General features: G+C 45.1%; 1 protein-coding gene across 5 annotated transcripts in view; it reads right to left on the bottom strand.

Annotated features, from left to right (window-relative positions):
- The window catches only part of cep112 (centrosomal protein 112), a 516,124-nt gene extending 499,417 nt beyond the window's left edge, over positions 1-16,707 (bottom strand). For all 5 annotated transcript variants that reach the window (XM_070857896.1, XM_070857897.1, XM_070857899.1 and 2 more), the window contains exon 1: positions 16,453-16,707. The gene's annotated coding sequence lies outside the window, so the exon portion shown is untranslated. The remainder of the gene's footprint in view (positions 1-16,452) is intronic.
- Between the last annotated feature and the right edge of the window lie 4,376 nt (positions 16,708-21,083).

Here is a 21,083-nt window from a genome sequence, read left to right as displayed (position 1 = left end):
ATCTTAGACTGGGTGTTGTGTAATGAGAGAGGATTAATTAACAATCTCATTGTGCGAGGCCCCTTGGGGAAGAGTGACCATAATATGGTGGAATTCTGCATTAGGATGGAGAATGAAACAGTTAATTCAGAGACCATGGTCCAGAACTTAAAGAAGGCTAACTTTGAAGGTATGAGGCATGAATTGGCTAAGATAGATTGGCGAATGATACTTAAGGGGTTGACTGTGGATGAGCAATGGCAGACATTTAGACACCACATGGATGAATTACAACAATTGTACATTCCTGTCTGGCGTAAAAATAAAAAAGGGAAGGTGGCTCAACCGTGGCTATCTAGGGAAATCAGGGATATTATTAAAGCCAAGGAAGTGTCATACAAATTGGCCAGAAATAGCAGCGAACCTGGGGACTGGGAGAAATTTAGAACTCAGCAGAGGAGCACAAAGGGTTTGATTAGGGCAGGGAAAATGGAGTACGAGAAGAAGCTTGCAGGGAACATTAAGGCGGATTGCAAATGTTTCTATAGGTATGTAAAGAGAAAAAGGTTAGTAAAGACAAACGTAGGTCCCCTGCAGTCAGAATCAAGGGAAGTCATAACGGGGAACAAAGAAATGGCAGACCAATTGAACAAGTACTTTGGTTCAGTATTCACTAAGGAGGACACAAACAACCTTCCGGATATAAAAGGGGTCAGAGGGTCTAGTAAGGAGGAGGAACTGAGGGAAAAGTTTATTAGTCGGGAAATTGTGTTGGGGAAATTGATGGGATTGAAGGCCGGTAAATCCCCAGGGCCTGATGGACTGCATCCCAGAGTACTTAAGGAGGTGGCCTTGGAAATAGCGGATGCATTGACAGTCATTTTCCAACATTCCATTGACTCTGGATCAGTTCCTATCGAGTGGAGGGTAGCCAATGTAACCCCACTTTTTAAAAAAGGAGGGAGAGAGAAAGCAGGGAATTATAGACCGGCCAGCCTGACCTCAGTAGTGGGTAAAATGATGGAATCAATTATTAAGGATGTCATAGCAGCGCATTTGGAAAATGGTGACATGATAGGTCCAAGTCAGCATGGATTTGTGAAAGGGAGATCATGCTTGACAAATCTTCTGGAATTTTTTGAGGATGTTTCCAGTAAAGTGGACAAAGGAGAACCAGTTGATGTGGTATATTTGGACTTTCAGAAGGCTTTCGACAAGGTCCCACACAGGAGATTAATGTGCAAAGTTAAAGCACATGGGATTGGGGGTAGTGTGCTGACGTGGATTGAGAACTGGATGTCAGATAGGAAGCAAAGAGTAGGAGTAAATGGGTACTTTTCAGAATGGCAGGCAGTGACTAGTGGGGTACCGCAGGGTTCTGTGCTGGGGCCCCAGCTGTTTACATTGTACATTAATGATTTAGACGAGGGGATTAAATGTAGTCTCTCCAAATTTGCGGATGACACTAAGTTGGGTGGCAGTGTGAGCTCCGAGGAGGATGCTATGAGGCTGCAGAGTGACTTGGATAGGTTAGGTGAGTGGGCAAATGCATGGCAGATGAAGTATAATGTGGATAAATGTGAGGTTATCCACTTTGGTGATAAAAGCAGAGAGACAGACTATTATCTGAATGGTGACAGATTAGGAAAAGGGAAGGTGCAACGAGAGCTGGGTGTCATGGTACATCAGTCATTGAAGGTTGGCATGCAGGTACAGCAGGCGGTTAAGAAAGCAAATGGCATGTTGGCCTTCATAGCGAGGGGATTTGAGTACAGGGGCAGGGAGGTGCTGCTACAGTTGTACAGGGCCTTGGTGAGGCCACACCTGGAGTATTGTGTACAGTTTTGGTCTCCTAACTTGAGGAAGGACATTCTTGCTATTGAGGGAGTACAGCGAAGATTCACCAGACTGATTCCCGGGATGGTGGGACTGACCCATCAAGAAAGACTGGATCAACTGGGCTTGTATTCACTGGAGTTCAGAAGAGTGAGAGGGGACCTCATAGAAACGTTTAAAATTCTGACGGGTTTGGACAGGTTGGATGCAGGAAGAATGTTCCCAATGTTGGGGAAGTCCAGAACCAGGGGTCACAGTCTAAGGATAAGGGGTAAGCCATTTAGGACCGAGATGAGGAGAAACTTCTTCACCCAGAGAGTGGTGAACCTGTGGAATTCTCTACCACAGAAAGTTGTTGAGGCCAATTCACTAAATATATTCAAAAGGGAGTTAGATGAAGTCCTTACTACTCGGGGGATCAAGGGGTATGGCGTGAAAGCAGGAAGGGGGTACTGAAGTTTCATGTTCAGCCATGAACTCATTGAACGGCGGTGCAGGCTAGAAGGGCTGAATGGCCTGCTCCTGCACCTATTTTCTATGTTTCTATGTTTCTATGATCGGTTTCCAGCTCAAATTTGAGGCCAAACAGGTACTGATGCATTTTCTTTACCCCGAAAACACACGCTAATGCTTCTTTCTCAATCATGCTGTGGGTCCTCTTGGCCTTAGACAAGCTCCTGGAAGCATAGGCGACAGGTTGCAACTTCCCCGCAACGTTAGCTTGTTGTAATACACACCCAACTCCATATGACAACGCGTCACATGCTAGCACAAGTCTTTTACACGGGTTATACAATACAAGCAGCTTGTTGGAACATAAAATTTTTCTGGCTTTCTCAAAAGCAATTACTTGTTTTTTTTCCCCATACCCAGTTCTCACCTTTGTGCAATAACACATGTAGGGGCTCTAAAAAGGTGCTTAACCCCGGTAGGAAGTTACCAAAATAGTTGAGGAGTCCCAGGAACGACTGCAGCTCCATGACGTTCTGTGCCCTGGGCACGTTCCTGATAGCCTCGATCTTGGCGTCTGTGGGCCGAATGCCGTCCGCCACGATCTTTCTCCCCAGAAACTCCACTTCTGTTGCCATGAAGACACATTTCAACCTCTTCAGCTGCAGCCCTACGCAATCCAGTCGCTGGAGGACCTCCTCCAGGTTTTGTAGGTGCTCGGCTTTGTCCTGACCCGTGACCAATAATGTCATCCTGAAAGACCACCGTGTGTGGTACCGACTTGAGTAGGCTCTCCATGTTTCTCTGGAAGATCGCTGCAACTGACCGAATTGCAAACGGGCATCTGTGTTGTAGATGAACAGTCCCGTGTGTGTGTTGATGCAGGTGAGGCCCTTCGAAGACTCCTCCAGCTCCTGCGTCAAGTAGGCCGAAGTCAGGTCGAGCTTGATGAACATCTTGCCTCCTGCCAGCGTCGCAAATAGGTTGTCTGCCTTAGGTAGTAGGTATTGGACCTGTAACGAGCAACGATTAATCGTTACTTTATAATCGCCGCAGATCCTGACCATGCCATCACTTTTGAGTACTGGAACAATCGGGCTGGCCCACTCACTGAATTACACTGGGGAGATGATGCCCCCGCATTGCAGCCTGTCCAACTCGATTTCCACTCTCTCCCTCATCATGTGAGGTACCGCTCGCGCCTTGTGGTGAAATGTTCAGAGGCACGACCCAAAGAACATAAGAATTTGGAACAGGAGTAGGCCATCTAGCCCCTCGAGCCTGCTCCGCCATTCAATAAGATCATGGCTGATCTGGCCATGGACTTAGCTCCACTTACCCGCCCTCTCCCCGTAACCCTTAATTCCCTTATTGGTTAAAAATCTATCTATCTGTGACTTGAATACATTCAATGAGCTAGCCTCAACTGCTTCCTTGGGCAGAGAATTCCACAGATTCACAACCCTCTGGGAGAACAAATTCCTTCTCAACTCGGTTTTAAATTGGCTCCCCCGTATTTTGAGGCTGTGCCCCCTAGTTCTAGTCTCCCCGACCAGTGGAAACAATCTCTCTGCCTCTATCTTTTCTATCCCTTTCATGATTTTAAATGTTTCTATAAGATCACCCCTCATCCTTCTGAACTCCAACAAGTAAAGACCCAGTCTACTCAATCTATCATCATAAGGTAACCACCTTATCTCCGGAATCAGCCTAGTGAATAGTCTCTGTACCCCCTCCAAAGCTAGTATATCCTTCCTTAAGTAAGGTGACCAAAACTGCACGCAGTACTCCAGGTGCAGCCTCACCAATACCCTGTACAGTTGCAGCAGGACCTTCCTGCTTTTGTACTCCATCCCTCTCGCAACGAAGGCCAACATTCCATTCGCCTTCCTGATTACCTGCTGCACCTGCAAACTAACTTTTTAGGATTCATGCACAAGGATAAAAACAAAAAAAGGGGGGAAAAAAAAAAAGGGCCTTGTAAATGTCTGGAGTGTCACCCAGGTCGGGTGGCACCGTTTAATGTTTTATGTTTTCGCAGGTAAACTCAAAAGAGTTTCATGCACAAGGATCCCCAGGTCCCTCTGCACCTCAGCATGTTGTAATTTCTCCCCATTCAAATAATATTCCCTGTTACTGTTTTTTTTCCCCCCCAAGGTGGATGACCTCACACTTTCCGACATTGTATTCCATCTGCAAAACCTCAGCCCATTCGCTTAACCTATTTGAATCTCTTTGCAGCCTCTGTGTCCTCTACACAACCCGCTTTCCCACTAATCTTTGTGTCATCTGCAAATTTTGTTACACTACACTCTGTCCCCTCTTCCAGGTTATCCAAGTATATTGTAAACAGTTGTGGTCCCAGCACCAATCCCTGTGGCACACCACTAACCACCAATTTCCAACCCGAAAAGGACCCATTTATCCCGACTCTCTGCTTTCTGTTAGCCAGCCAATTCTCTATCCTTGCTAATACATTTCCTCTGACTCCGCGTACCTCTATCTTCTGCAGTAACCTTTTGTGTGGCACCTTATCGAATGCCTTTTGGAAATATAAATACACCACATCCATCGGTACACCTCTATCCACCATGCTCGTTATATCCTCAAAGAATTCCAGTAAATTAGTTAAACATGATTTCCCCTTCATGAATCCATGCTGCGTCTGCTCGATTGCACTATTCCTATCTAGATGTCCCGCTATTTCTTCCTTAATGATCGCTTCAAGCATTTTCCCCACTACAGATGTTAAACTAACCGGCCTATAGTTACCTGCCTTTTGTCTGCCCCCTTTTTTTTTTTAAACAGAGGTGTTACATTAGCTGCTTTCCAATCCGCTGGTACCTCCCCAGAGTCCAGAGAATTTTGGTAGATTATAACGAATGCATCTGCTATAACTTCCGCCATCTCTTTTAATACCCTGGGATGCATTTCATCAGGACCAGGAGACTTGTCGACCTTGAGTCCCATTAGCCTGTCCAGCACTACCCCCCTAGTGATAGTGATTATCTCAAGGTCCTCCCTTCCCACATTCCTGTGACCAGCAATTTTTGGCATGGTTTTTGTCTCTTTCACTGTGAAGACCGAAGCAAAATAATTGTTTAAGGTCTCAGCCATTTCTACGTTTCCGATTATTAAATCCCCCTTCTCATCTTCTAAGGTGTGGATATCTGAACGGAATATATGGAATTAAGGACAGTAAAGTAAACGGGATATATGAAAATGTATAAGCCATGGAAGAATAGCTGGGAGAATGTCAGATTGCAAATAGTGCAACATCAGCATAGCTAACAGTCTGTCTCAAGGTTTCAAGTCACTAATCCTGCCAATAATATATAATTGTAACATGAAATACATCTGCAGAATTGCAAGGTCTCAGTAAATAGTCACACCATTAGATTGAAACATTTGGAGGCAATACTTGAGCTTTCAAGAAGAACATCTCATATAGATTGACTAATGAGTGACTGAGTTAGACTGTCAATCCATTTATATTTTGTTATCTGATTTCAAAACTGTATAACTGTTAACGCTTTACGATGTAACTTCACCTATCCGTAGGGAGTGTGTACGCTCTATCCAGAGAGTATATCTTCTGTCTGATAGGTCTTACTGGCCGGTAATAAAGACTGCTTTGTTCAAAGCACAAGAGGTATTCGACTCAGTAATTTTACTGAACCAGATTGAGGTAAAAGAATCCAGAAATTAACAAAGGGACCAACATTTACTTTAGTCACTCTTTTCCGTTTTATATATCTGTAAAAACTTTTACTATCTGGGACCAAGTGGATCTGCACCTTCGCCCCGGAAAAGTTTCCAATGCCTGGCTCAAAAAGGGAAGGAAATTTGTTAAGAACCTGGGTACTTGAGGCCTCATCGACATGTGATAGCGCTCGGATGTCATCCCAGTTCCAGCGGATTTTGCTCAGCCAGCTCCTTCCAAGCAGTGTGGGGCCATTGCCCAGGACAATCCAGAGTGGCAGTTCGTGCACCTTGCCCTCATAGGTGACCTTGACCATGGCGCTGCCGAGGACAGTGATAAGCTGTTTGGTGTACGTTCTCAGTTTCGTGTGGATGGGGCTCAGGGCTGGTCTGAATGCCTTGTTGCACCACAGTCTCTCAAACATCATTTTATTCATGATGGATTGGCTAGCGCCAGTGTCCAGTTCCATGGCTACGGGTAAGCCATTCAATTTTACGTTTAGCATTATAGGTGGACATTTCGTCAAAAATGTGTGCACCCCGTGTACTTCAGCATCTGCGTCCTCTCGGAGGCTCGAAATTGCTTTGATCCACCACAGACCGATCTTCCTCTGCCACGTGATGGTTAGCAGGTTTTGCAGAGCTTGCAGCTCGTTTGGAAGCGCGTTGGAGGTGCCCCATTGTTCCACAGCTCTTGCAAACATACCCTTTGAAGCGGCATGAATAGGCTGAATGGAAGCCTCCACAATGCCAACAAGGTGTGAATTGCCTTGCATTGATCCTTTGTTGGGGACTCAGTCATCTGGGTTACCTGAGGCCTGCTGGCAGTTGCAGACTCGTGGGCTCTACCCTGTACATTTCTGTTCGCAAACACAGTTCCAGTTAATTTATGAACATTGCCAGCACTTGTGTGCTGAGAGATTGGTTTGGTGTTATCACTGGTGGACATAAACGCCTGTGCTGTCGCAATGGCCTTACTGAGGGTCGGTGTCTCTACAGTCAAAAGTTTTCGTAGGATGGTCTCGTGGCCAATGCCCAGTCCAAAAAAGTCTCTGAGCATTTGCTCCAGGTAGCCATCAAACTCACATTGTCCTGCAAGTCGCCTTAGTTCGGCGACGTAGCTCGCCACTTCCTGACCTTCAGATCGCTGGCACATGTAGAACCGATACCTCGCCATCAGCACGCTCTCCCTCAGCACGCTCTCCCTCAGCTTAAGGTGCTCCCAAACCAGTGTACACAGCTCCTCATACAACTTAGCTGTGGGTTTCACCGGAGCCAGAAGATTCTTCATGAGGCTGTAGGTCGGTGCCCCGCAGACTGTGAGGAGGACCGCTCTCCTTTTTGCAGTGCTTCGTTCTCCGTCCAGCTCGTTGGCTACAAAGTACTGGTCTAGCCGTTCGACATAGGCTTCCCAGTCCTCACCCTCCGAGAACTTCTCCAGGATGCCCACAGTTTGCTGCATCTTTGCGTGGGTTCGTATTCTCGTCGCCAGTTATTGTGTTCCTAACACAGATGAGGCTGCCCACAGGGAGGTTAAAGTAACAGTGACCTCATTCTTTAATAAGACACTCCAGAGTGAGGAACAGGCCTTAGGGACCGGCTTATATAGTGCTCCCAAGGGATGCTGGTATCCTTTGGGACTTCAGGGGATGAGTTCCCTGGTGGCGAAACATGGGAGTGCATGCTTTACAGATACACAACAGCTGAACAGTCCAATACGAGAACCACAGTCCCTGTCACAGGTGAGAGATAGTCATTGAGGGAATGGATGGTTTGCCGCACGCTCTTTCCACTGCCTGTGCTTGATTTCTGCATGCTCTCGGCAATGAGACTCGAGGTGTTCAGCGCCTTCCCGGATGCACTTCGTCAACTTCGGGCAGTCTTTGGCCAGGGACTCCCAGGTGTCAGTGGGGATGTTGCACTTTATCAGGGAGGCTTTGAGGGTGTCCTTGTAATGTTCCACTCCAAAAGTACTTCATTGGCTGTAAAGCGCTTTGAGACATCTGGTGATCGTGAAAGGCGCTATATAAATCCAAGTCTTTCTTTTTTTTCTTTTACAGATTAATTCTGACTTTTCAGAACACTCTGTATTTACCAACCAAATAGACAAGCAAGCAACATAGTCATGAGTGCATTACTGCAAATCCACTTACTGGATAAATATACCCTGTGAGATATGTACATGTATTTTGCTTATATAATGGGTATAACAAACATTTAATATTGTTAGAAAACCATGTGTAACTAGTGATAAATACCGACAGACTTACCACTAGATTAATATAACATAGAATGTAGCGACAGTACAATTTTTCTGCAGAGCAATTTTCAGGGAGGTTTGTCAACACAATGTTTGTTCTGTATCACATGATTATCAGCAGCATGCAGATGTTCTAGGAACAGCTGTTAGAGTTTAAAACCAGCACTGCAATCTCTCTTGTCCACATACAAAGAAAACAAAGTTTGGTGACTATAGCATCTACTGACTATCATCTCACCAGCTGATCAATGAGGGCCGACATGCAAAGATTAATCTGATGTACAAAAACTGACTTAGAAAAACAGTGCGCTATTTACAATAAGATAGTTTAGGACTGCTGGCAAAAATATCAAGATACTTGTTGCTAGAAGATTCGAGTAAACATAAGTATCTGTAATGTAACTTCAAAAATACAATTAAAGCAAAAATCATCCTCATTGCCAGGGGCTGATATTTAAATTTCTAATCTTTACATCTTTAGACAATGAAAAAAAACATGAAAAGTAACAAAGTCATTATCCTCAGGTTGGTGCATTAACATAGCAATATACTGTCCAATGGAATGGAAATATTGTCCGCTTGACCTCCGCAAATAGTTGTAAATGCACAACAGCCAATAGGCAACTGACCTCCTCAAAGGGATTCTGAAGGAGGGAGGAGATGAAGAAAAGAAACTAGCAGACATTTGAGGAAGTTGGGGGAAAAAAACTAAACTACAAGACTAGCAAAACTAAGATCGCGTCTTGTGAGGCAGACATGCTGAGGATGATTTCCTTGGCTAACATCCATGTCAACTCAAGAGCTATGTGGACAGGTTCATGACAACACTGCAGGTCAACTTTCTCCTTAATTAAGCATTCCCTCTCTCCATCAGGAAGTGGCTGATCTGTGCGATGCACATCCTTTATATTGCACAGTTGAGTTTGCCACTCATCTTCATGAGAAAGCAGTGTATTCAAGTGAACTACATGGTCCAATTAAGGATCACTGTACATTTTGGCTCATAATTTGCTGTCAAAATAATGGTGAGGCTATTAGCACTCTCCGTTATTTGTGAGCAAATCTTACAGCAACTGAAGGCAAGGGCAGATGCACTGATAAACACAGAAATCCTACGGTTGCTGTCAGAGCTGCGCGATTCACAAAAACAGCATCTCACTTTCTGGCTCACCATTCAAATACACTGAAAAGCATGAAGCTGCTGTATTTGCACGGTAGATAGGACCTAAATTTGCCACAGAAAGTTAGAGCTGGTCTGAAGTAACACAAGAAACCTGTCTTGGAGCCATTTAAGGTTCGCGCATAGTTAATTCAGCCTGGATTAGCTATCAGAGATTCTTTTAGCGATTTGATGTTAATTACTTCTCGATCTTCCTCGCTGCAATGCTCCACCTCACAATCAACAAGCTCCCCGCTGGAGTGGAACTAAACTATAGAACTAATGGGAACCTGTTCAACCTTTGTCGACTCCAGGCCAGATCCAAGACCGTCCCATCCTGTCGTCGAACTGCAGTACACGGACGACGCTTGCGTCTGCGCATATTCAGAGGCTGAACTCCAAGCCATCATCAACATCTTCACCGAGGCGTACGAAAGCATGGGCCTTACACTAAACATCCGTAAGACAAAGGTCCTTCACCAACCTGACCCCACCACACAGCACTGCCCCCCAGTCATCAAGATCCACGGCATGGCTTTGGACAACGTGGACCACTTTCCATACCTCGGGAGCCTATTATCACCAGGGGCAGACACCGACGACGAGGTTCAATACTGCCTCCAGTGCGCCAGCGCAGGCCGCCTGAGGGAGAAAGTGTTCGAAGATCAGGCCCTCAAATCTGGCACCAAGCTTATGGTCCACAGGGCTGTAGTGATCCCCACCCTCCTGTATGGCACAGAAACGTGGACCATATACAGTAGACACCTCAAATCACTGGAGAAATACCACCAACAATGTCTCCGCAAGATCCTGCAAATCCCCTGGGAAGACAGGCGCACCAACGTCAGTGTTCTCGATCAGGCCAATATCCCAAGCATTGACCACACTCAACCAGCTCCGTTGGGCGGGCCACATATGCGTCGGGCATGCGAACAGACTTCCAAAGCAAGCACTCTACTCGGAACTCCTACACAGCAAGCGAGCCCCATGTGGGCAGAGGAAACATTTCAATGACACCCTCAAAGCCTCCTTGATAAAGTGCAACATCCCCACCAACACCTGGGAATCCCTGGCCAAAGACCGCCCTAAGTGGAGGAAGAGCATCCAGGAGGGCGCTGAGCACCTCGAGTCTCGTCACGAGAGCATGCAGTAAACAAGCGCAGGCAGCAGAAGGCGCGTGCGGCAAACCAGATTCCCCACTCACCCTTTCCTTCAACGACTGTCTATCCCATCTGTAACAGAAACTGTAATTCTCGTATTGGACTGTTCAGTCACCCGAGAACTCACTTTTAGAGTGGAAGCAAGTTTTCCTTCATCTCGAGGGACTGCCGATGATGATGATGAAGTGTTAATTATTGTCAATGAACCTCTCTGGCACTAATAATTAACTTTTACAAGTGTCGAGTCTCATTCCTCCAGGGTTTAATTGTTGTTGGATATTTTAAAAATGTAATGATTTTCCTTTTCTTTTTTCTCTCTTAATTAAATCTTTCTATCCCTCTCTTTATTTCTTTCTGTACCTGATTTAGCATTGAATTCACCAACTCTTGCACTTCCTTCTCAATCCTTGCACTATTAATTTCACAATCCTTCACACCGATTGGTTGTGGAGATACATCGTTGCTTGACCTGTGCACTCGGGTCTCAGATGCCTGGTCTCCCTCACTGCAACATTACCAGCAATTTGCACCGCAAAATTTAATATATTTAAGGTGGAGATAGACAGATTTTTGAACGATAAGAGTGAAGGATTATGGGGAGCAGGCAGGGAAGTGAGCTGAGTCCAAGATCAGATCAGCCACGATCTTATTAAATGGTGGAGCAGGCTCGAGGGGCCAAATGGCTTCCTGCTGCTCCTATTTCTTATGTTCTTATGTAAAATATCATTGCAATTAAACGGGCAAGGACAACTAACAGACGAACTGAAATAAGTACTTTTAAGAAGCATGATTAAATGTTTCAGTCAATACATAGAATAAACATATTACTAACGAAGTTTCATTATTTCAGTAAAGTCACTCCACTCATTTACATATTAAAAGGATATCTGCAACTGTCTACACTGTTAAGTGTACAAAGACGACCTATCAGGCCTCACTCCCCTCTGCCAAAACCATCCACTGCTCCAGGATCATTCTAGAGAGCAAGTTAACACCTGGCTTTTTTCTCCACTACTAACCATGCCCTTAAACTCGTCTCCCCGCCCCCTCCACCCTCCTCTACAACAACTGCAAGGAGCTCATGGACTTCTTTGTCATGAAGGTTGAAACCATCCTTCCCCTTTCCCAACAAGCCAAACCTCCCCCCAGGCTCCCACCTAACCCTAGTCCTGAACACACATCGCTCTCAGGTGTCTCTCCCATCTTGTTCAAGAGATTCACCTCATGCTCCCTTGACTCCATTCCAAGTAAACTGCTAACTGACCCCATTCAACTTCCCTTGCTGAACCCCATGCTATCTTGCCTCAGGTACTGTTCTCCTTTTCACAACAAATCCGATCACCCTGTTCTTACCCATTTGATTTTTGCCAGAGCATCTCCAGCAATGGGCTGCTCTTCCCACCCTCACACCAATACCTCAAGTCCCCCAAAGATCCATGCTTAGCCCATTTCTCTTCCTTACCTACATGCGACCCCTTGGCAATATCATCATGGGGTCAGCTTTCACATGTATGCTAACAACACCGAGCTCTACCACTTCTGTTTCTGTGTTGTCTGATATCCAGCAGTTGTTTCCTCCTCCTGAATGCTATGACCAAAGCCAGTGTCTTTGTCTTCCACCACAAACTCAGTCATAAAATCTACCAATAATTACCACAAAAAAAAATCACCGACAGTTTTATATTCCATGCAAACATTCAACAACTTCATCTATTCTTGAGAAAAAAATATGATTTTTACACAATGCTGTAAGCACAACATTCTGTTGTAACAATTGTGGCATCACAGATTTTTGGTGTGTGCTCATTCTTCACAGAAACTCCCATACTTTTGAGTTACTGATCTCCTCGCCTGGGGAAGCTGTGCTCCAAAATTGTTTGGTATTCACACCAACTTGATCATAAAAAAATAGCAGAGATCGGAATATCATCCTCAATATCTTTAATTGGGCCAATTTTTCTACTCAAACTTTCTCCCACAACTTTTTGGCCCATTTGGATATGTTTCACACTAACCCTCACTAATTAAGAAACCAGGTTCAAGTCCACTGTTAAATCTACCACTAGGAAATTCACAATAAGATTATAGAAACATAGAAAATAGATGCAGGAGTAGGCCATTCGGCCCTTCGAGCCTGCACCACCATTCAATAAGATCATGGCTGATCATGCAACTTCAGTACTCCATTCATGCTTTCTCTCCATACCCTTTAATCCCTTTAGCCATAAGGGCCACATCTAACTCCCTTTTGAATATATCTAACGAACTGGCCTCAACAACTTTCTATGGTAGAGAATTCCACAGGTTCACAATTCTCTGAGTGAAGAATTTTATATGTTTCAATGAGGTCCCCTCTCATTCTTCTAAATTCCAATGAATATAAGCCTAGTCGATCCAGTCTTTCTTCATATGTCAGTCCTGCCATCCCGGGAATCAGTCTGGTGAACCTTCGCTGCACTCCCTCAATAGCAAGAATGTCCTTCGTCAGATTAGGTGACCAAAACTGTACACAATATTCAAGGTGTGGCCTCACCAACGCCCTGTACAATTGCAGTAAGACCTCCCTGCTCCTACACTCAAATCCTCTCACTATGAAGGCCAACATGCCAACTTTCAATGACTGATGTACCATGACAATCAGGTCTCGTTGCATCTCCCCTTTTCCTAATCTGTCACCATTCAGACAATATTCTGCCTTCCTGTTTTTGCCACCAAAGTGGATAACCTCACATTTATCCACATTATACTGCATCTGCCATGCATTTGTCCACTCACCTAACCTGTCCAAGTCTCTTAGCATCCTCCTCACAGCTCACACCACCATCCAGTTTAGTGTCATCTGCAAACTTGGAGATATTACACTCAATTCCTTCATCCAAATCATTGATGTATATTGTAAATAGCTGGGGTTCCAGCACTGAGCCCTGCGGTACCCCACTAGTCACTGCCTGCCATTCTGAAAAGGATCCGTTTATTCCTACTCTTTGCTTCCTGTCTGCCAACCAGTTCTCTATCCACGTCAATACATTACCCCCAATACCATGTGCTTTAATTCTGCACATTAATCTCTTGTGTGGGGCCTTGTCAAAAGCCTTTTGAAAGTCCAAATACACCACATCCACTGATTCTCCCATGTCTACTCTACTAGTTATATCCTCAAAAAATTCTAGAAGATTTGTCAAGCATGAATCCATGCTGACTTGGACTGATCCTGTCACTGTTTTCCAAATGTGCTGCTATTACATCTTTAATAATTGATTCCAACATTTTCTCCACTACCGATGTCAGGCTAACCGGTCTATAATTCCGTTTTCTCTCTCCTCCTTTTTAAAAAAGTGGTGTTGCATTAGCTACCCTCCAATCCATAGGAACTGATCCAGAGTCTAGAGAATGTTGGAAAATGACCACCAATGCATCCACTATTTCGTCACTTCTTTAAGTACTCTGGGGTGCAGACTATCAGGCCCTGGGGATTTAGCGGCCTTCAATTCCATCAATTTTCCTAACACAATTTCCTGACTAATAAGGATTTCCCTCAGTTCCTCCTTCTCGCTCGACCCTCGGTCCCCTAGTATTTCCGGAAGGTTATTTGTGTCTTCCTTGGTGACAACAGAACCAAAGTATTTGTTCAATTGGTCTGTCATTTCTTTGTTCCCCATTATAAATTCACCTGATTCTGACTGCAAGGGATCTACATTTGTCTTCACTAATCTTTTTCTCTTCACATATCTATAGAAGCTTTTGCAGTCAGTTTTTATGTTCCCTGTAAGCTTACTCTCATACTCTATTTTCCCCCTCCTAATTAAACCCTTTGTCCTCCTCTGCTGAATTCTAACTTTCTCCCAGTCCTCAGGTTTGCTGCTTTTTCTGGCCAATTTATATGCCTCTTCCTTGAATTTAACACTATCCCTAATTTCCCTTGTTAGCCATGGTTGAGCGACATTCCTCATTTTATTTTTACGCCAGAGATGGATGAACTTCAACAATTGTACATCTCTGATCTTTAAATGTCTGCCATTGCCTATCCACCGTCAACCCTTTAAATATCATTCGCCAGTCCATCCTAGCCAATTCACGTCTCATACCATCAAAGTTACCTTTCTTTAAGTTCAGGATCCTAGTCTCTGAATTAACTGTGCCACTCTCCATCTTAAATGAAGAATTCTACCATATTGTGGTCACTCTTCTCCAAGAGGCCTCGCACAACAAGATTGCAAATCAATCCTCTCTCATTACACAACACCCAGTCTAGGATGGCCAGCTCTCTAGTTGGTTCCTCAACATATTGGTCTAGAAAACCATCCCTTATACACTCCAGGAATTCCTCCCCCACCGTATTGCTACCAGGTTGAATTACACTACAACTTTCCCTCCCATCGCACCATTCCTACAAGACACAAACTAACATTTTCAAGAATGAGATCGATAGATTTTTGATAGGTAAGGGCATCAAGGATTATAAAGCAAAGGCAAGTAAATTGAGCTGAAGTACAGATCAGCCATGATCTATTAGAATGGTGGTACAGGCTTGAAGGGCTGCATGGCCTACTCCTGTTCCTGTGCAGGGCTCCACACCTATCATCATCATCATTGGAGGTCCCTCAAAACGAGGATGACTTGCTTCCACGTCAAAAAAAGGACGAGTTCACAGATGTTTCAATGGACCCGAACCACATCATGAAGGGTGGAAGGTGCCTCTGTGAATTTTTTTTAACATGGGGTGGCCATTGCACACCAGCCACCACACAGGCTTGACAGAGCTAGGTCTTGGTCCAGTGGCAAGGATTACCCAAGATGACTGGAGACCAGCTCTGCTGCACTGACCTAGTGCGCACACATATCACAGTGTGGGCTAGCCTGTGCTGCCCCTGGGCCCCTGGCCCCAAACTCGTACCTCCCCTGGGCCCCCATCACATCCCTCTACAGTCTCTCACCGCTCCTGCTGTATCTGCCGATGCTCCAATCACCGAACTGGAACTTGAGGACGCCACTCTTCACAGCCGTCACCCTCCTGCACCAGCTCGCGCTGTACCTTGAAGTAGTATGCCTCCACGCTGCCCATGGCCGCCTCCACGCCGTTCCTTTTATGGCCCCGACCTGCCGCTGATATTCCGTCGCAGGTCAGGGCCTCCACGCTGCCCATGGCCAAAAGGCCTAATGGTCTACGTCACAGCAAAATCAACCAAGATCATTCTTGTAAATTCCTTAGTGATTGGGTTCAGTGGAGTTGGCAGAGACACTTCAAGCCAGCAGCACTACCCTCACTCGACCTCCCAAGCCTGCAACATTCCCCCATTCAAGTTGCCCCAACTCGACCAGTCTAGTTACTAACAAATAGTAGTTAGACTAACGATAGTTATGATCCACGAGACTGTTAATTTATGATCTACTCGAGTGGATTGTTTAAATCCACTAGGCTGGAGATAGTTTATGATTCACTAGGCTGTTAATTTATGATCTACTAGAGTGGATAGTTAAAATCCACTAGGCTGGAGATAGTTTAAATCCACTAGGCTGGAGATAGTTAAAATCCACTAGGCTGGAGATAGTTTATGATCTACTAGAGTGGATAGTTTAAATCCACTAGGCTGGAGATAGTTTATGATTCACTAGGCTGTTAATTTATGATCTACTAGAGTGGATAGTTTAAATCCACTAGGCTGGAGATAGTTTATGATCCACGAGGCTGGAGATAGTTTAAATCCACTAGGCTGGAGATAGTTTATGATCTACTAGAGTGGATAGTTTAAATCCACTAGGCTGGAGATAGTTTATGATCCACGAGGCTGGAGATAGTTTATGATCCACTAGGCTGGAGATAGTTTATGATCCACTCATCCACCATCAGAGGGACAACAGCAAAAGGAAAAAACCCTTGCCGTGACTGATAAGAACAGGGCACTGACCTGTGCTTGGTGAAGCGACTGTCTCGTCTCGCCTCGCCCCTGCCTGCCCCTTGACAATAGGCCAAAGTGGACCAAGAGGTGGGTCACGGACGGGCCGCCTTCGAGCCGTCAGGTGTGGTGAGCTAGAAGCGGGTCAGGACGCCTTCGAGCCGCGGGCAGCGCTGAGGAGACGGGGAAGGCGGAGGGTGAGGAGAAGGGGAGACGGTGTTTTGGCGGACAGCGAGCCGCCGCTCGCGCTCAGCGCCAACCTTCAAACTTCCAGCCGCCTCATGACGCACTTCCGCAAACGGCCGCTCGAGCGTCGCCATGGAGACCGGCGACTCACCTCGCTGCGGAGGGCCCGGACGCCCAATCTTGTCTCTGCCACCACACACAGCTCATGGCAGGCGATTGTGCTGCTCTTCCACCAGGCAAGCGTTTTGTTGGAACATTATTTAAAAAGGAAGGACATACATGCAACCAATATTCACTGGCTTGGGGAACGGGAGCACCGTGGTCATGTTACTGCTGGACGAGTGTCGCTAGGGATGGAGGGAGCCGTGTTGCCTCCAATGGCAGCTCTTGGGATGGGTAAAGATTTGGTGCCTGGAATTCTGCGCTTTGCAGCTGGTGAAACCATCACCAATTTACACTAGCACAGCGGTTATGTTACTGGAGGAGTAATCCAGAGGCCTGGACTAATGATCCAGAAACACGAGTTCAAATCCCCACCGTGGCACAGCTGAGGAATTTAAATTCCATTAAATAAATCTGGAATTAAAAAGCTAGTATCTGTAATGGTGACCATATAACTACCGGATTGTGGTAAGAACCCATCTGGTGCACGAAAAGAAAAAAAAGACTTGGACTACCGGACGTCTCAAAGCGCTTTACATCCCATGAAGTACTTTTGGAGTGTAGTCATGGTTGTAATGCGGCAGCCATTTTGTGCACACAAGCAAGCTCCCACAAACAGCAATGTGATAATGACTGGATAATCTGTTTTTTTTGTTATGTTGATTGAGGGACAAATATTGGCCAGGACACTAATGTCCTTTAGGGAAGGATATCCTTACCCAGATGTGTGACTCCAGACCCACAGCAATGTGGTTGACTCTTAACTGCCCTCTGAAATGGTGGCCTTCTCAACGGCAATTAGGGATGGGCAATTAATGCTGGCCCTGCCAGTGATGCCCACATCCCATGAATTAATTTTTTTTAATCCCTGGAATGAGAGGGTTGTCCTATGAGGAAAGGTGAGTAGCTTGGACCTATATTCTCTGGAGTTTATATGAGAGATGATCTCATTGAAATATATAAGATTCTGAGGGGGATTGACAGGGTAGATGCTGAGAGGTTGTTTCCCCTTGCTGGAGAGTCTAGAACCAGGCGACATAATCTCAGAACCAGGCGACATAATCTCAGGATAAGGGGTTGGCCATTTAAGACTGAGATAAGGAGGAATTTCTTCACTCAGAGGGTTCTGAATCTTTAAAATTCTCTGCCCCAGAGGGCTGTGGATGCTCAGTGGTTGAGTATATTCAAGGCTGAGATCGATAGATTTTTAGACTCTAGAGGAATCAAGGGATGCGGGAAAGTGGAGTTGAGCTCGAAGATCAGCCATGATATTATTAACTGGTAGAGCAGACTCGAAGGGCTGAATGGCCTGCTCCTGCTCCTAATTCTTGTGTTCTTATTCAGACACTGATCAAGGGCCTATAATAATCACACTTTAATTAGTTGACCAAGAATTGATTGCTTGTTAAGATACTTTTTTTTAAACTCCCCTTTCTTGAGTCTTAAATTATAAGAAGACAGAAGATTGCATCAAATCAGCCTTCCTCAGTACATTCCTAAGTGTTCTTTTTCTACGCAGAAGGATGATCATTCTGGTCGCCTGTATCCATCTCTCATCAGGTGGCTAATTGGAAACACGTACAAGTTGCAAGACTCTTGTTCATCGCACCTTGAGATCATTTGGTCATTCTCCTAGAATTCCACTATTAACCCTTTTGGTTTTTCCAGAGATCATTGATGTGTTTTAAAAGACTATGAAGGCCACTTTTCTAACAAGATCTGCAGTGATTTATCAGCTATTACCCCAAAAAATCCAATACTCTTCATTGTGTGTTACTTTTTGCAATCTATATAGTAAAGGTAGACCCATTATTTTGAAGTATTGGGCAGGAAGAAAAGAAGCACACTTCAGTTGGGTAATATAAACAGTTTGTAGAGTATGTTACAAGGCTGTAACACAATCAAGGGATTCAAACGATATCAGAAAGCAATATGTAACCTGAACCTGAGACATATAGACCAGAAAGGCCAGTGTTTAATTCCCAGTCTGTGCTAAGTTAGTTGATCACAGGCAGGGCAGCAATGGGGGAAGTTATAATTGGCCTCAGTCGGGGCGGGAAATCAACTAGATTTCAATCCTTGATTGCTGTTCAGTAATATTCCGTATCATCGCCCGACTCTACATAAAGAACATAAGAATTAGGAACAGGAGCAGGCCATCTAGCCCCTCGAGCCTGCTCCGCCACTCAATAAGATCATGGCTGATCTGGCCGTGGACTCAGCTCCACTTACCCGCCCGCTCCCCGTAACCCTTAATTCCCTTATTGGTTAAAAATCTATCTATCTGTGATTTGAATACATTCAATGAGCTAGCCTCAACTGCTTCCTTGGGCAGAGAATTACACAGATTCACAACCCTCTGGGAGAAGAAATTCCTTCTCAACTCGGTTTTAAATTGGCTCCCCCGTATTTTGAGGCTGTGCCCCCTAGTTCTAGTCTCCCCGACCAGTGGAAACAACCTCTCTGCCTCTATCTTGTCTATCCCTTTCATTATTTTAAATGTTTCTAATAGATCACCCCTCATCCTTCTGAACTCCGAGTAAAGACCCAATTGACTCAATCTATCATCATAAGGTAACCCTCTCATCTCTGGAATCAGCCAAGTGAATCGTCTCTGTACCCCCTCCAAAGCTAGTATATCCTTCCTTCAGTAAGGTGACCAAAACTGCACGCAGTACTCCAGGTGCAGCCTCACCAATACCTTATACAGTTGCAGCAGGACCTCCCTGCTTTTGTACTCCATCCCTCTCGCAATGAAGGTCAACATTCCATTCACCTTCCTGATCACCTGTTGCACCTGCAAACTAACCTTTTGGGAGATCCAAAAAGAGTTTCATGCACAAGGACCCAAAAAGAGTTTCATGCACAAGGACCCCCAGGTCCTTCTGCACCGCAGCATGTTGTAATTTCTCCCCATTCAAATAATATTCCCTTTTACTGTTTTTTTTTTCCAAGGTGGATGACCTCACATTTTCCGACATTGTATTCCATCTGCCAAACCTTAGCCCATTCGCTTAACCTATCTAAATCTCTTTGCAGCCTCTCTGTGTCCTCCACACAACCTGCTTTCCCACTAATCTTTGTGTCATCTGCAAATTTTGTTACACTACACTCTGTCCCCTCTTCCAGGTCATCTTTGTATATTGTAAACAGTTGTGGTTCCAGCACCGATCCCTGTGGCACACCACTAACCACTGACCCGAAAAGGACCCATTTATCCCGACTCTCTGCTTTCTGTTCGCCAGCCAATTCTCTATCCATGCTAATATATTTCCTCTGACTCCGCATACCTTTATCTTCTGCAGTAACCTTTTGTGTGGCACCTTATCGAATGCCTTTTGGAAATCTAAATACATCACATCCATCGGTACACCTCTATCCACCATGCTCGTTATATCCTCAAAGAATTCTAGTAAATTAGTTAAACATGATTTCCCCTTCATGAACTAACTCAGCTCTTCTGCTGCCGAAACCTTCATCCATGCCTATGTTACCTATAGAATTGACTATTCCAATGCTCCCTTGGCCAGCCACCCATCTCCCACCCTCCATAAAATTCAGCTCATCCAAAACTCTGCTGCCCTATCCTGAATCGCACCAAGTCCCATTCACCCATCACCCCCGTGCTCGCTAACCTACATTGGTTCCCGGTCCAACAACACTTCTATTTTAGAATTCTCATCCTTGTTTTCCAATACTCCATAACTTCGTCCCTCCCTATCTCTGTAACCTTCTCCAGACCTATAACATAAGATCATAAGAAATAGGAGCAGGAGTATGCCATTCGGCCCCTCGAGCCTGCTCTGCCATTCAATAAGATCATGGCTGATCTTCTACCTCAACTCCACTTTCCTGCACTAACCCCATTTTCTTTGATTCCCTTAATATCCAAAAATCTATCGACCTCTGTCTTAAATATACTAAACGACTGAGCCTCCACAGCCCTTTGGGGTAGAGAATTCCAAAAATTCATCACCCTCTGAGTGAAGAAATTCCTCCTCATCTCAGTCCTAAATGGCCAACCTCTTATCCTGAGACTGTGACCCCTGGTTCTAGACATCCAGCCAGGGGAAACATCCTCCCTGTATCTACCCTGTCAAGTCCTGTAAGAATTTTGTATGTTTCAATGAGATCAGCTCTGACTCTTCTTAACGCTAAAGAATAAGGACCTAGTCTACTCAGTCTCTGCTCATAGGAATCAGTCTGGTGAACCTTTGTTGCACTCCCTCTATGGCAAATATATCCTTCCTTAATTAAGGAGACCAAACTGTACACAATACACCAGGTGTGTTCTC

This window comes from Pristiophorus japonicus, chromosome 16 (genome assembly GCF_044704955.1).
Source record: "Pristiophorus japonicus isolate sPriJap1 chromosome 16, sPriJap1.hap1, whole genome shotgun sequence".
NCBI lineage: Eukaryota > Metazoa > Chordata > Chondrichthyes > Pristiophoridae > Pristiophorus > Pristiophorus japonicus.
This window is presented reverse-complemented; position numbering and strand designations above follow the sequence as displayed.